The following is a 17,924-nucleotide window of genomic DNA, read 5'->3' as shown; positions in this document are numbered from 1 at the left end:
GAGAGGGAAGGAGAGGAGAGGGAAGGGAAAGAGAGAGAAGGGAAGGGAAAGGAAGGAGAGGAGAGGGAAGGAGAGGAGAGGGAAGGGAAAGAGAGGGAAGGGAAGGGAAAGGAAGGAGAGGAGAGGGAAGGAGAGGAGAGGGAAGGGAAAGAGAGGGAAGGGAAGGAGAGGGAAGAGAAGGAGAGGGAAGGGAAGGAGAGGAGAGGGAAGGGAAAGAGAGGGAAGGGAAGGAGAGGGAAGAGAAGGAGAGGGAAGGGAAGGAGAGGAGAGGGAAGGGAAGGAGAGGGAAGGGAAGGAGAGGGAAGGAGAGGAGAGGGAAGGGAAGGGAAGGAAAGGAAAGGGAAGGAAAGGGAGCTTTCCCTTAGTACCAGTCTAGGAACCCAAGCAGCAACCCGCCCCCCATAGCATTCGAGCTGAGACGGCCAGAGACTGATTGATAACTGACAGCTTCCCTAATTTCTGTTCTTATCTCAACTTGAGATCAACTAGAAAAAGGCAAGTTCATCCTCTAACCAATCCTCTGGAATACCCCTACACACATAGCCTCCATCAGGCTCTTCTGAATTTCCCTTTCTCCCACGACAAAGCTTCTCTGGTCCTTTGCCTGTCTTTGAGTCTTTGCCAAAATGCAGATGGTGGTGGCTAACTCTTTGCTATATTGAGCTCAGAATAAATAGCTCACTTGCTTGTTCTTCATTTATTTCCACAGTGCACACAGCTCTCCTACAGCTGTTGTCTGGAGTACTGAACTCAGCAATGGCGATTACCATGGCAATCACCATGGCTCAGAAAATTTCTCTTTCTCTGTCATACCTTGGATTTCTGTGGCCCTATTTCTGATCACCTGGGAGATCAGCACACCATCTCTCCTGACTTGTCCTCAAGTCCTGGGATAGATATCACTTCTTCATCTGATGCAAACTGAAGTAGCTAGCTTGAGTGAAGGACTTGTTGTATGAACGCACTTACTTTTATCTACTTGAATTTATGGTAACAGTCCATAGAGGAGGAGAGGAGGCTGGCTGAGGGCAGAGCAGCTGAGCACCACAAGCCTCATACTTATTCCAGGCCTATGTCCACTGCACAGATTCCTACACAGTGACACACAACATCTGAATTTGTCTTTCTCTCTTTCCCCTCTCCCAAAGTGTCTGTATCTGTTTCCTGTGCCTGCCTAATAATGATCACACACCTGGTTGCTTTAAATGACTGAAATCTATTTGCTTATAGTTTTAGAAGCCAAGAGTCTGCAATTAAGGTATGAACAGAGCCACAGATCCACATTATTTCTTTCTTTCAGTTTTTGGTGACTCCTGCTATTCTTTTTGTTTTTCCATCCCATCTTTTAAGTCTCTGCCTCCATCTTTACATGGACCAGAGTAGCCATGCCATTCTGCTCTTCTGTGCAGGTTTATAATGGGTGTCAAGCCCACATGGGTACCCCAAGGTAATCTCCTCTCAAAATTCTTCACTTGCTTTATTATGCCTGAAACGGTCCTTTTCCCATGTAAGGTGACATTTACAAGTTATCTTTCAGTGCCTGAAATTTCACTGTGTGTATGACCTAGCTCTGCTACCGTCATTCTTCTCTCACATCAAATTTTCAGAAACAACTACCACCTTTCATCCCGAGACCCAGCTGAATGTAGAATTTAGAACAATAAGTTTCCCTATTTACTGACCACTCATGACCACCTAAAAGGTAGGCAAGAAATAAGGAATTGATAACGATTCAAAAACTGAGAGCTAGAAAAAGAAAAAGAATTTCTTCTAAAGACACAAAAAGGAAACTAAAAGGATACTAACAACAATAACAAAAAAGCATTAAGTATAAACTGAATACTAACAACAATAACAAAAAAGCATTAAGTATGAACTGAAATCAAATTTAATACTTCTCTCCTTGGCTTCTGTATGCCTGGCTTAATCCCACTTGTGCAGAGATAAGGACAAATGTACAAATGTTGGTCCCATGACCTTAAAAGTCTAGCTGGAGAGGATCAAGGGTCAGGGATTAGGAAGGTGCTCCCAGATCAATGGTATGGAGTTTCTGGTGGCACACACTGATGATCGTTGAGAGTATCTTGAGAGTTGTTCACAAACGTGATATTATTTTTTGATTATCATCACTTTTGGATGAGTTTATGTCTAGTCACCATTCCAGGATCTGGGTTGCTAATAGCTCAGACCCCTTTGTTAAAAAAAAAATCCCTCCAGCACCTCGCAATGAAGTGTAATCTATGAACCAACAGCCTCAGCATCATCTGGGGATTTGTAGAATTTCTAGCTTCATTTCAAACCCAACGAATCAGAGTATGCATTTTTAAGCCAGGCACCAATGAGTTACACCTGTAATCCTAGCTATTCAGGAGGATGAGATCTGAAGATCACAATTCAAAGCCAGCCTGGGGAGGAAAAGTCCATGGGACTTTTATCTCCTATTAACTACCCCAAATCTAGAAGAAGTGGAGCTGTGGTTTAAGTGGTAGAGTGCTATCCTTGAGCAAAAAATGCTCAGGGAGAGCACCTAAGCCCTGAGTTCAAGCCCACAGTTCAGCACACACAAGAAAATGCATTTTTGCCAACATCTTGGTGCTTCACATTCATAGTCAATCGAAATGAAATGCTTTAGTACTAGGGAGGGGAGCCCTTAAACCAGTGGTTACTAAATATTAGTGTGAATAAAAACGATCTATGAAAGCAAAACAACAGATTCCTGGGCCTAGTCCTCAGAGATTGTCATCTAAGCAGATCAGGCATTGAGTCCTAACCAAGCTGATTATGATTCTAGTACTCAATAAATAATTTGAAAAATGGGACCTAAATTTCTTTGGGACTGGCTTACTTCACTTAATATGATTTTTTCCAAGTCTTTCCATTTCCTAACAAATGGGGCAGTGTCATGCTTTCTGATGAAAACATAGAATTCCATCATACATATATATATATATATATATATATATATATATATATCACATTTTTCTTGATCCATTCATCTACTGAGGGGCATCTGGGTTGGTTCCATATCTTAGCTACGGTAAATAATGCTGTGATAAACATAGTTGTGGTAGTAGCTTTAGTATGGCCTTGTTTTCATTTGGGTAAATGCCCAAAAGTGGGATTCCTGGGTCATAGGGGAGCTCTATGTAGAGTCTTTTGAGGAACCTCCATACTGCTTTCCAAAGTGGTTGAACAAGTTTACGTTCCTAAGCCAGTACCAACAAAATTTAGGTCCCATGGTTTCCCTTATTTGCAATGATTAGTATACATCTAGGTTAATCTTATCAGATGAGCTAAAAAGCTATGTACATATGACCATATAAGATGATACTAAGTGAAATGAACCCCAAGATATGGACACAAGAGGTCTGTCTTGGTTGTTGTTGTTTCAAATGTACTGTGTGATTTTTTTTTATTTCCTTGTATATTCTTCCCCCAATGGTATATCCCCTGTTGTCACTGTACTTGATTTTGTTATTCTGCATTTTGTATATACATTTGTCTAATCTAGGGAGGGGAAGGGGAATAACAAAACTCTGAAACAAGGACACAGGATGACCTATTGCAACAATGACACCCACAGGACAGTATATTGGAAATGAACTTTACAACTTTGGGGCTGGTGGGGGGATGGGATGGGGTGGAGAGGAGGGTGGGAGGTGGACGAGAGAAGGGATAGAGGGACAACAAAGGAAGGGGTAACAATGATCAGCAAGTAATGCACTCATTGCCTTACTCATGTAACTGTAACCCCTCTGTACAGCATCTTTACAATAAAATAAAATAAAAACTAAAAAAATGATTTGAGAAATGGTAATAAATGCATAGTTCAGCTAGTTGTAGGTGTTCACACCTGTAATCTCAGCTAATCAGGAGGCAGAGACAGAGGATCATTAGTTCAAGGCCAGCCTTGGCAAAAGTAGCAGCAAGACCACATCTCAATAAAAATAAATAAAGCAATAGGGCTGGGATATAGCTCAAGGGGCAAGCATTTTCCTGAGATACTATTATGGCTGGCTCTGATAATTAGAGTTTCAGGAAAACGACTTTACTGGCAGGTACATTCTCAAGGAAAATTGTATGGAACACTCAGGAAGGGCACTGTGTGATGTGGGCCTGTCTTGTTCAGATATCATTATGTCCATTTAAAAAGGAACTAGCCTGGCATGGTGGCTCACTCTGTAATCCTAGCTACTTGGGAGGCTGAGATCTGAGGATGGTGGTTCAAAGCCAGCCCAGGCAAGAAAATCCGTGAAACTCTTATCTCCAATAAACTACCAGAAAACCACAAGTGGAGCTGTGGCTCAAGTGGTAGAGTGCTAGCCTTAAGCTGAAGAGCTCAGGGACAGCGCCCAGGCCCAGAGTTCAAGCCCTGCGACCGACAATAAATAAACATTTAAAAAAAGCAAGAAAGTCCATGAGACTCTTATCTCCAATAAACTACTAAAAAAAAGCCAAAAGTAGACCTATCCTATGGCTCAAATGGTAGTGTACCAGCCCTGAGCAAAAGAAGCTCAAGAACACTATGCAGGCCCTCAGTTCAACACCCAGGATCAGCTGCAACCCCCACCAACAGAAAGGACTAGATTCTTGGTAGTAAGAGGAGTTTCCAGAATGAGGTCACATACCCTCATCCAGATGTTACCGGAACATGATTACAGCCAAATGTAGGTCTCACATTGGTAATACTTTCTACTTTAGAGACTGAAATCTGAAGGAATGTAGTTTGAAGCTAGCCTGGGAAGAAAAATATGCTATATTCCCTCTCCAGCTAAGTAACAAAATACTGGACTGAAGGCATGATTCAAATAGTACAGCACTAGCCGTGAACAAGCAAGTGCAGCAAGGGGTCCTAAGTTTAAGCCCTAAAACTGGGAGGGAGGGAGGAAGAGAGAGAGTGAGAGAGAGAGAGAGAGAGAGGATAGAAAATAGAGAACAGAGAACAGAGATTGTCTACCAGTACCAGGAAGGATTGTGTTTGAAGAGTCAGTCTAGCCTTACTGTAAGAAAGGACCTCCCAACCTTAGCCCAGGAGTCCATGGGACTTGGTGGTTACTGTTTTGAAATTGCACTATCATCTCAAGGACAATTCAATTGAGAAGACAAGAACAAAACTTTAAGTATAAGAACAGGAATAAACATTGAGACTCTTGTGCAGAAATAAGTAGTCAGATTGTAATAAACGACAAGCTGAAGTGATATGGTTATAAAGGGGTTGATATACCAAGCGAAGTTTCATTGGGTGAGAATTTAATTGAGCATATAACTTCAAAGAATGAGGACAATCACAGAGGTTGATAAATTCAACTGTTGTAAGGGACAGATAAAGCAAATATATGTGTTTGGCAAAATGCCAAAAAAGTAAGGGATTGAACTGTGCATACTCTACCTATGACCTATAAATGTATCTTTATTCTGTATATAATTCAGATTGCAGGTTTGTGATTCCATGATGTTCAGGTTAAAATAATCAAAGATTTACAACATAAAACCAATGATAAAATAATAATTCTATGGTTTGAAGAAGTAACAATTTAGAAATACTTTGTGATTATCATAAATAATTAGTAATAAGCTAGAACGGGGATTTTGTACCTAAAAGTACCTCAAAGACGGAATTAAAATTATGTCAGGAGCTCCCTTAAGCTTCAGTAAAAGCTACATAATAAAAGCTTAGTAAGATCTTATGAGAGGCATGCATTTCTTTCCAAAGGGATACTGAAAAGTATGTCGCCCAGTCAGGTTTTCCTGCAAAGGTTTATGTATCATTTTAAGTGTAGGCAGGCTACAGAATGAATGATCTCTTGGGATATTGCAGAAGTATATATGCCCCAGAGAAACATTGGTACCAGACAAGCAAAGACTCTTTTATAGAAGCATTCTGAGAATGGCACCAGAGACATCCACTTGGAGAAATTAAGTTCTGCATGTAAATTAATTTTCTGTGAATCACTTATGCCTATGGGTTTCTAGGGTACTCTTTGAAGAAAGCTGCATGAGTGAATTCAAGAAACAAGGATGAAATAAATCCTTTCCTTTTTTTATAACCCAGTACAGGAAGCAGTCAACACCCACATGTTAGGCCAGCTTTTGTAGAGTCTGTGGGTAGTTTTCCTTAGTCTTCCACTGCTCCTGAGGAAAGCAGCAAGTTAGGTTCTTTTATGTAAAGATTAGGTAGGATAAAATAACATAAAGACAGGAAGCCTGACAGGCTTAAGGAGAGATACAGTTCCACAAAGAACACTTTTCAGGATATTGGGTAGATTTAAGCCTCTCTGTGATTCTCTCCCAATGGCCCTTCTTTGGGCCTCACTAGGAAGGAAATTGTATTTTCACCTGGATGGAGATTCTCTTAAATGTCTGCTTGCAATACAATTGGAAAGAGACAATATTCCTGAGTTGCTTATATTTTTGGCAAAGGGATAGTCTTCATAGATAAATCTTGCTTGGCAGTTTTGGAAGTGGACATACTGGTTAACAATGTTCCAGGTGATGTTAATGGTGTAGGCTGTAGCCTCTCATTTGCTGGTATTAGGGCTTTCTTTTAAGGACAGCATTGTTAGATCAATAAAAATAAAAGGCTTCAGAAAAAAGTATGCCCCCACACATACAGAATATAACGTTATACAGACTATAACGTTGTAAGTGATAAATTTGTAAACAACTTACTCTTGTAAGTTTTTCCCATTCTTCCAACTTGATATATCTAAAGAGTAACTAATTCTTGTGGGTAATTCTCCCTTTGTTACTTTTGTCCAAAAGCATAATATTTATTATCTTGTTCTTTCTGATCACCTCTTACTATTTGACTTTCCTTGTAATAAGAAGTACCCTTCCCATCAACTCCCTAATAAAAAGCTTAGTTGTATAGTTTAATTTTAAGGACTCTCTTCATGAGTCATTTATCCATTTCCCTTGCTATTCCAAATGACAGACATTAAATTATATCTCTGGGTACATGTAATTAATCTTTAGTTCTGAAGTGAAGAAAAGAAGAAAAAGGTTAGAAACATCTAAAGTCTTTTTTTTTCTAGTTTATTAGGAGAAAGACTTTGAGTTGAAAACTTGATTTATCTCTTTTAAATCTCCTTGAAGATTACCTTTACAAAGAGGGGGTGGGTGGGTGTTAAATGTGGCTTGAAATGAAATCCCTTAGCAGTACTTATATAAGTCCCTAGGTTCTTGCATTTCAAGACTAATAAATATTGTAGTCATATGAAGGCAGCCATCTAAAGGACAGTATATAGGATTATGTTCTTTCAAGGGAAAGAGTTTAGTCAGAAGAGAGGCATGATGGTTGATTGTCCACCAGGCTGCCTGAAATAAGATCTCCAACTTGCATTTGGCCATCAGCCATCAAACAAAGGAGTCATCACTGCAATCCACAATTATTTCGGAAAAAACCATTCACAACATGAATTCTGTACATAGCATGCTCTTTGTGGTTAGACTTATTACGTTCAGATATTTTCCAAATAAATTATAATTATATGTAAACTACAAGGTAAGTTTGTATTTTTTTCTGATTTTGTTTTTGCTAATCCTCAGGGCATGGCTGCTGCCCCTAAGCTTCTTTTGCTCAAGGCTAGCACTCTACCACTTGAGCCACAGTGCCACTTCCAGATTTTCCTGAGTAGTTTATTGGAGAGGAGAGTCTCATGGACTTTCCTGCCTGGGCTGGCTTCCAACTATGATCCTCAGATCTTAGCCTCCTGAGTAGCTAGGATTGCAGGCATGAGCCACCAGCACCTGGCTATAAGTTTCTATTTTTATGGCAAATGTGACCCTTTATTTACAAACCATAAAGTGTCAGACCATGTTCAAAGACAATTTTACAAGGAGATGATTGCTTTGATTATTAAAAAAATAAGTAATTTTATTTGCTTCATCTTTTGAACATCTTTATTTATTTTTTTCTGCCTGTTCTGAGCCTTGAGCTCAGGGCCTGGGTGCCACACTTGAGCTTTTTTGCTCAAGGCTGGCACTCTACCACTGGAGCCACAGCTCCACTTCTGGCTTTTGAGGGGTTAATTGCAAATAAGAATCTCATGGACTTTCCTGACCAGTCTGGCTTCAAACCACAATCCTGAGTAGCTAGGATTACAAGCGTGAGCCCATCAGTCCCTGGCTGGTACATCATTTTACCTGATAAAAATGAAAGAACATAAAACATCATTTGGATCAAGAGAGAAGTTATGGAATATTGTGGTCCCTTAGCAGCAATAGGATTCCAGTGAGAGCCAATGGGCTCTTTTGGAAATATTCATATATGTATTCATATAAACATTATATCTATAACTTCCAACTTCTTCTTGGAAAATAACCTATGAAAATGTTTTTTTGTTTTTGTTTTTGCTTTTGTCAGTCGTGGGGCTTGAACTCTGGGCCTGGGCACTGTCCCTCAGTTCTTCAGCTCAAGGCTAGCACTCTACCACTTGAGCTACAGCGCCACTTCCGGTTTTCTGGTGGTTTATTGGAAATAAGAGTTTCACGGACTTTCTTGCCCAGGCTGGCTTTGAACCATGATCCTCAGATCTCAGCTTCATGAGTAGCTAGGATTACAGGCGTGAGCCACCGGCACCCAGCTATGAAAATGTTTTATAATGAATTTATGTTTGTAAGGATGATCCTATCATAAAAATTGAATCAATGACAAAAAGTTGAGGGAAGGAAGCAATAAATAATTCAAATGAGGATTTAGGAGCCATTCCACTCTGTGTCACCTAAGAATCATTTTTTCTCAGATACCACTTTTTTTTGGGGGGTCCGGTCATGGGGCCTGAACTCTGGGCCTGGGTGCTGTCCCTCAGCTCTTCACCTCAAGGCTAGCACTCTACCACTTGAGACACAGCGCTACTCCGGCTTTTTACTTATGTGATGCTGAGGAATCGAACCCAGGGCCTCGAGCATGCGAGGCAAGTGCTCTACCACTGAGCCACTTTCCCAGCCCCCAGATACCACTTTTTTAAATGATTGATTTAGCTGGGCACTGGTGGCTCATACCTGTAATCCTAGCTACTGGGGAGTTTCAGATCTGATGACTAAGGTTTAAAACTAGCTGGGGCTGGAAATCTGTGAGATTCTTATTTTCAACTAACCACTAAAAAGCCAAAAGTGGAACTATGGCTCAAGTAGTAGAGTACTAGCTTTGAGAAAAAGAGCTTAGGAAGAACAGCAGATAGGCCCTGAGTCCTAGAACCTATACAAAAAGAAAAAAAAAAGGAGTACTGGGTATGGGGGCATGTACCTGTAATCTCAGCTGTGTAGGAGGCAGAGGGAGTAATATTACAATCTGAGGCTGGTCTTAGCAAAAATGAGACTATATCTGAAAAATAAACTAATGCTAACATAGCTAGAAATGTGGCTCAAGTAGTAAAGTGGTTGTCTAACAAACATAAAGCCTTGAGTTCAAACCCCAGTATTGTCAAAAATAAGGGGGGAAAAGGTAGGTTTTTTAGAGAGTTGAACTTGGTTATCTATGATTTTCAAAATGCTTTCAATCATTCAAGTTACTCTTTCCTTTTAAGAACTATAGGAACTGAAAGTTGTTTTCTCTCCAATTGTAACTGTAATTTTAAAAACTGACTATATTGGATATGCAAGTTTATAAATATAGGAATTTTTGCTATGTTTATTAAATAAATTATGATATTGCAAATAGGTGTGGATCTTTATTTCAGGGGTGAAGAAAATGTTCTAAAATTGATTGTGGTGACAGTTGTACAACAGCCACTGAATTGTACATTTAAAGTGGGTGAAATGTGTGAAACGTGAATCATATCTTAATAAAGTTACTGTAAAAATAAATTGTGATGTGTTTTGGGTAGTTGTGCAAAATAACCTTCTGTGATTTGTCATGCCAATGCTTACAGCATCTTCTGTACTAGGGAAGTAATATTTCATTTTTAGGAAACAAGGTTTTGAGGAATTCATCTTTGGAAATCCCTTCTTGCTTATCCTCATCTACCCCTTTCCCTGCTCAAAGTCTTTCTCTCTCAGCTGGCCCAGGGCAGACTTTCCAGTCTCCTTTCCCATTTTTGAGACTCCTGGGCTTATAGAATTTTACCTTGGTATAGATGTTCTATAACATAACATTTAACAGTGTGGATTCTGGCACAAGGCAAATAGTTCTGAAGGATTCAAGGAATGAATCTTGGTACCAAGATTGTGAATTCTAACATAACGGATTTCCAGGAGCATGCCTATCTTGCTGAAGAGAATGTGATACACTGTATTATATAATCACTATTTCTTAGAAAATGTATCTCTTCTCTCTTTTTAAGTACCTACACTGATTATTCACTGGGAAGACACTTTTGCCTTCTACATTTTTATTCTTTAAGATCTCTCGTGTAGGAAGTGGTGCTGTAGCTCAAGTGGTAGAGCGTTAGCTTTGAGCTGAAGAGCTGAGGGACAGCGCACAGGCCCAGAGTTCAAGCCCCACGATCAACAACAACAACAAAAATTTAAAAAATTAATCAAAAGATCTCTTGTATAAACATAACAAAGAATACAGATATGGGTATTATTACATTATTTTCAACAACTTTGATGATGGTAGCTTTAATCATTAAGTTCCTAACCTTTAGAGTATGAGTCAAACTCAAGGTAAATTACTTTTCTTTTGCCACAACTCTGATATGAGTCACTGATGAACCAAAATCTTTAATTTAATTTAATGGAATCATCTTTAACACACATAATTGGGAAAACAATGTCAAGTTTTTCTATCCATTTACTCATACATTGTGGGGTGCTATTGTGTTTTAGATTTTTAAAGATATGAGTAAGGTATCTGTTAGGATCCACTAGACAATGATCAGACAATAAAATGAATGTTCTCAAGATTTCTGGCAGATTCCAACAGGACCCAGAACCCTCACAGGATTTGCAGTCCACAAAAAGGTTTCATCCATCTTTCTATGACCTTTCTATGGTCTCTGGACAGTCAATTTTATTACAGCCATACCCAATTTGTATCCCAATAATGTCAGTGTTCCCTGAATGGAATATTAACCGATGATTCTCCTAGCTAGACAGCTCTAATGTCTTTACCTGCTTATTTTACAATTTTAGCATAAGATAAATAGCCTTGGATGAGCCAAAGAAAAATTTTCTTGGCTAAAGAGAGAATATGTTAGGTAGGACTTAACTTTCCACTTGACAACATAAGGGCATGGTACAATTTATTGTCATCACCAGCACAGTGAACCTGTCTTTCAGACAGAGAAGCTCAGTATAGTATTGGTTTAATTAATGCCAAATAAAGAAATGAGACAAAAATAAAGGCATCTACCGTATCTTGATAGTTTCCTTTCAGAGTTTTAAACTAATCGGAGCATTGTAACTCCAGGAGGCGAAGGGAAAAGAAGTAAGATAGCAAACAGGTTTTCTGGCAACTATCTAGAACTATCAATGGCCTTCAACCTCCACTCCAAAATATTCCAGCTACTGAATAAATATTTCTAGAGCATCAACTATGTTAGATATGACAGACTTACAAAACAGAGTTAAAAATACCTATTTTTGTTACATTTTCACTCTCAAGCTTTTCCCAAAGGGTCACCCTGAGAATATTACTATCTAAGCTGGATCAATGGGAGGTGGTGAAAACTTCAGGAGGTAAGGCCTAGTTCAAAGAAGCAGGCCATTGGGGGTTTGCTTTTAAATATATATTGGGACTCCAGAACCTTCTTCTTATACTCTTGGCTTCTTGTCTGGATGTCTTGGCCATGTACTCCCACCATGAGGTACTATCCTTCGACAGGCCCAAAGGCAACAAAGACAAGAGATAATGGGATAAAAATCTATGAAACTGGGAGCTAAAGTATATCTTCTCTCTTTTTAAGATGCTTCAGGTATTTCAAGGACTGTGGTAATCCTTAGAAAGGCAGATGCCTAATGACTTAACCAACAGCTACTATTTCTTTAGCAATTCTGTATGTCTAGCACTATGTTTAAAAAAAAAAAAACAGTGTTCACCATGACTCAGAGTTACATAGACACATACTATCTGAATCAGTCTTGAACTTCATACAGTCCAATGTCAGATCCCAGCCCAGTGTGGAACTAGTGATCTATTATGAGAAGGGCACTAGCAATTGAAAGGTGTTACTCCAGTTCACGAATGGAAGAAACAACATCAACTTATTTGACCTTTTCTTCTTGTCTCAGACATATACTAGTTATTGCAAATAAGGGAAACCTGGCTTACTTCACTTTATATAATTTTTTCCAAGTCTTTGTTTAAATAGGGGTACAGGTTGACCCATTGTAACAACGAGATGTACAAGACACTATGTTGAAAAATGAACTTTACAATTTAGATGGAGGTGGGAGGGTGGGGAGGGGAATGTAGTTATAGATGTGGGAGGCAAGGGATGATAGGGGAAAACAAAGGAGGAAGCAACAATGCTTGATAAGAAATGTACTCATCGTATTATCCTGCCCATGCAATTGTAACCCCTCTGTACAGTATGTTCACAAATAAAATAAAATAAAATTAAAAAAAAAAAAAAAGAAATGTACTCATTACCTTGCTCATGTAAACTGTAACCCTTCTGTACAGTAGTTTCACAATAAAAATTTTATTAAAAAAGAAATGTACTCATTACCTTGCTCATGTAACTGTAATCCCTCTGTACAGTATTTTCACAATAAAAAACTTAAAAAAAAAGAATGGAAGAGGCTGTGTTTCTAATAAGCCTTGAGCATCTACTTGTCTCTGGTTTACTTGGCCTAGTCATAGGCATAAGATCAAGAAGAAAGAGCAGATGTCAGTGCAGATGCAGAGAGTGCTCAGAGCTCAGAAAGAAGCCCTGGGCCACCATACTCAACAAGGTGATTCTATTTTAGTGGTTCTTCTTCCTGGTGTGTGGGCACTGGAAGCAGAGGATGAAGATGATCAAATACTCAGATTTAAGCAATGTTTCTATTCCAAATTCTGACACTGACCTTTGTTTTTAGGTATTTGGATGTAATGATGATTAGTAGAAGTGAGACTCTGAGTTGGAGCATGATTACAGAGTTCATTATATTTAAAGAATCTCAAATAGATTCTTTTCTTACAGAAGACGAAAGTCTTCAGATGAGAATTGTTTGGATGGATGTTTAACAATGTTTTGATCATTCAGAATTATTCTTAATGCACTTTTATAAACATGAACAATGAAAGGCTGATTATGGTCAGATGTTTTCATGACTCTTTAGGGTAGAATTTAGTGTTCAATTAATCCCATTTAAGTTACCATACAGGTATATTTTTCTAAGTTGCATCTACTTTAAAGTACAAAGTCATTGTGTGTACTACCTTCATTTCTACTTTCTTTGAGTAAATTCTCTTTTTTAAATGATATCAGAGATGTAAGTTAGGCCTTTGCATGAATGGTGTATGGATACCCATCACTATAAGTTATTTTATGTCAAGATTTTGAAGAGTAGTATAAGTATTTATTTTGTAAGAAAAGAAAAACCACTTGACTTGATGCGTGTGTGTGAGCATGCATTCGTGTGCACACTGGTACTAGGGCTTGAACACAGGGCCTCATTCTCTCACACAGCTTTTTTTCGCTAAAGGCTGGTATTCTACTACTTGAACTGCAACTCCACTAATAGCTTTTTGGTGATTAATTGGAGATAAGAATCTCATGGACAGCCGGGCGCTGGTGGCTCACACCTGTAATCCTAGCTACTCAGGAGGCTGAGATCTGAAGATCGAGGTTCAAAGCCAGCCCAGGCAGGAGAGACCGTGAGACTCCTATCTCCAATAATCCACCAGAAAACCGGAAGTGGCGCTGTACCTCAAGTGGTAGAGTGCTCGCCTTGAGCTGAAGAGCTGAGGGACAGCGCCCAGGCCCAGAGTTCAAGCCCCATGACGGACAAAAAAAAAAAAAAAAGAATCTCATGGACTTCTCTTCCTTGGCTGTCTTTGAACCATGATCCTCAGATCTCAGCTTCCTAAGTAAACAGTGGCCAGTGACATTAATATCTTTCAAATTTAGCATTATAGAACAGCAAAAAAAAAATCAGGAATTGTCTTTAGCATTTAAACTTGAAGATAAATTCATATTTAGGCTTATTAGTGAAAATAAAATGAATCAATTCTAGTGGAAATATGTAGACTATTACATCAATGCAAACTTTTAAAACAGTCTGCAGACATCACATCCATTTTCACAAGAACATTTTTTTCTAGTTCACATAAACTTAAAACTCTCCTGAATAAAAACTGTTCTTTTTCTTTTGCAAACATACTTAGAAAAATGCAATAGGAATGTTTTACTTTCACATCATTCAACAAAAAATGTTGGATGAGATGTCAAACACAGATAGACCCAAACAGAAAGAGACATTTTAAATCTTTATTTCACAAGGGTAGAAAATTGAGAAAATTGATTTCTAGAACACAAAAGTTTTCTGAATGATCTTGCCTAGATTATACAAAATAACAATGAAGAAAGGGAGGTAAAATCTTATGCTGCTAGAACTCAATAAGTAAAACATTAAAAATGAAGATAGTTTATTTTCTTTGAAAGTATACAGAAAATTGCAATGTTCTCTTTATGGAAAAATCTCGCAAGCTTTCATAGAGAGCATTCACTTGTGTCTCTTATGCATTCAGTAGGCTGAAGATATGGTCCTTATGCAAATCTTTACATGAGAAGTAGGGGCCAGTCTACAGTTAACCTCAACATAAAGTGATTAATGCATTAGTTTAGAAGATAGACATGAGCACGGGGGATTCTAGAAGCTCGTGCAAGAGACTTAGCTTGTATGTGGTATGTCAGGGAAGATTCATGGAAGAGGTAAAAGTTCAAGTACTGTAAATCTTAAAAATTGTGTTATGAAGCTGGGCACTGGTGACTCATGCCTGCAATCCTAGCTACTCTGGAGGTTGAGATCTGAGGATCACAATTCGAGTCAAGCCTGGGCAGAAGAGTCCATGAGACTCTTCTCTCCAATAACCTACTCAGAAAAAGGTGGAAGTGCCGCTATAGCTCAGGTGGTAGAGAACTAGTTTTGAGCAAAAGAAGCACAAGGACAGTGCGTAGGCCCTGAGTACAAGCCCCAGGATTGACATGTACACATATATACACATACAAAACAATTAAAAAATTGTCTGGATGAGACCAAAGGAGGATATTCTTAGGAAAGGTTCACAAAGACTCAATAGTTATGTGCATATGATCATATAAAATGATGTTTATCTAAATGAGTTACAAGAAATGGAATCGAGGGGTTTTTTGTTGTTATTTTGCTTTTTTCCCCTCTCCTTTGTCACTGATGTTGATTTCTGTGCCTTTTGTCTTGCACGTAAGTTTATCTGTTTTGGGGTGGGTAAAGGTGAGCACAGAAATGGTGAGACAAAGGATGAACAAATGCAGCAGTGATACTCACTAGACACTCTGTTGAAAATAGACTATACAACTTGTGGAGGAGGGAGTTGGGAGGGAAAAAACTGGGAAAAAAATGAGGGAAAGGATGACACTGTTCAAAAAGAAATGTACTCTGTACCTGACTTATGTAACTGTAACCTCTTTGTACATCACCTTTTCAATCGTAATAAGAAGTGTTATTATGCAAATATAAAACATCCCCCACAAAACTCATATGCTGAGCGCTTCCCCCGACTCTGCACCCCTCTCCCTGGCCCAGCTGCACTATGCTCAGATCTGGATGGTTCTTGAGAAGGCGACTAGATCATGAAGGCTCTAACCTTATCAATGGTGTATTCCGCTGATGGACTGATTCATGGTTTAATGAGCTATTGGAAAATGGTAAAAATCTTTAGGAGGCAGGGCTTAGTTGAAAGTAGTAGGTCATGGAAGCATGCCCTTGAAAGGTGTATTTCATCTTGGCTTGCTCTTTGCCCTTCCTCTCCTCCCTCTATATCTGTCTGTCTGGTGTCTCTGTCTCTCTCTCTCTACTCCCCAGCTTCCAGCTTTACTCCACCTCTGTGTTCTCTACTATGATGTTCTGCTTTACTGCATGGCACAGACACTTCACAGCCAAAAAACCATGAACTGGAACCTATGAAACCATGAACCAACATAAACCTTTTGTCCTTAATTTGATTGTTTTTCCCTCATATATTTTATCATAGTAAAAGAGCACCAGGCTAGAAATGACATGGTCAAGGTCAGGAGAGAAGTAAGGCCACAAAGAGTGGAGAAGGAAGAAAGAGGAGTGTGAAAAAGCAAATAAGGACAAGAAAATAACAAGTCTTTGGGACAATTTAAAGGGGACAAGGAGGAAGTGGAGATGTGATTCAAGTGGTAGAAATCTAGCCTAGAGCCAACAAAGCCAAACAAGAGCAGAAGGCCCTGAGTTCAAGTCCCAGTCCTAGTGTATGTACACACACACACACACACACACACACACACACACAGACAGAGAGAGAGAGAGAGAGAGAGAGAGAGAAAGACAGAGAGACAGAGAGAATGATAGAAAAATCCCCAATCTAATAATATTTTAAAGAATGAGAATGACTTGGTCAGAATAGTGGGCGAATAGTGGGAGATAATGCAGAGGAGAGACTGAGGAGACAAGGAAATCAGGCAGAGGATTGTTACAATGTGGCAAGGAATTCAAAGAGTCCGAGGTAAAACTATCTAACTCAGACTGTGTGAGCAAGTGAAGTTGACTTTTCATAGGCTCAATGGATATTAAAGGTTGAGGATGCACTTGCCAATACAAAAAAAACCTACTCCAGCAATTATTGCTCTGGCTACTAGGGAATATTCTAGAAACTTTCGGCAGATAATCACACTAGGAAATATTCTAGAAACTTTTGATTATCAAAGTCTATTAAATTACTATACTATAGAGGATAATGAGTGTGTGCGTGCTGCTTCTGGTATGGATGCTGTCCCTTAGCTTTTCTGCCTGAGCCACAGCTTCCCTCTGGCCTTGCTTTACTTTCCTTTTCTTTTCGTTTTCTTTCCCTTTCCCTTCACTTCTCATCTCCTTCCTTCCTTCCTTCCTTCCTTCCTTCTTTCCTTCCTTCCTTCCTTTCTTCCTTCCTTCCTTCCTTCCTTCCTTCCCTTCCTTCCTTCCTTCCTTCCTTCCTTCCTTCCTTCCTTCCTTCCTTCCTCCCTACCTCCCTACCTCTCTTTCTGTCTTTCTCTTTCTTTTGTTTTGATAGTTAATTGGAGATAAGAGTCTTATGAACTTTCCTGACTGGGCTAGCTTCTAACCATGATCCTCAGATCTCAGCCTCCTAAGATTACAGGCATGAGCCACTGGCACCTAGCAGGAATAAACAACTATTTAAATGCCTCAACCAACTTTTGTCATTAGTGTCATTAGTTGGAGACTTTTAGTAATGCTGATGGTTAATTAGAAGTGGCTCGAGTTTCTCCTCCAGAAATTTCTAAATCATCCACTTATAAAAATTAAAACCAACACAAAACAACAAACTTTGTTCAGGAAGTAATATAAGAGCATACACAATGGCTACCGGAAGATGCAACCAATAGCACTGTTTGATGCTAAAGTACTACAGGGGTTGATTTAGAGATCTTAAACATTTCAATTCCTATCTGATTTTTTGTGTTTATGAGTTAACTTTCATTCAGATTAGAAAGACCAAACACAAGACAACAAGAAGGGTCATTAAATTGCAAAAAGTCTTGAAATATAAATGAAAATATTGAATACCTGAATCTAAAATACAAACTCAGCAAAGAGCATATGTGGTTGATTAGGTTCATGCCTTTCGTTTGCTTTGGTTTTCTTTGATTTCCTTCCATTATTGTCTCTAAAGGACCACTTTGAACTCACCCTTAATGTCTATGAAAGCCTAAATAAATTGCAATTACAGGTACAAGATAACTTCCTGGAACTACAAAAGGCTTATCCCAGAAAAAAACAAAACAAAACAAAAACCAGCCCACAGTAAGAATTTTCTTCAATGACCTGCTAAG

General features: G+C 39.0%; 1 protein-coding gene across 2 annotated transcripts in view; it reads right to left on the bottom strand.

Annotated features, from left to right (window-relative positions):
- Dclk1 (doublecortin-like kinase 1) overlaps positions 1 to 17,924 on the bottom strand; it is a 346,512-nt gene that overhangs the window by 111,663 nt on the left and 216,925 nt on the right. The window lies entirely within an intron of this gene.

This window comes from Dipodomys ordii, unplaced genomic scaffold, assembly GCF_000151885.1.
Source record: "Dipodomys ordii isolate 6190 unplaced genomic scaffold, Dord_2.0 Scaffold140, whole genome shotgun sequence".
Lineage (NCBI taxonomy): Eukaryota > Metazoa > Chordata > Mammalia > Rodentia > Heteromyidae > Dipodomys > Dipodomys ordii.
Note: the sequence above shows the minus strand (reverse complement) of the source record. Positions and strands in the feature narration are given on the sequence as shown.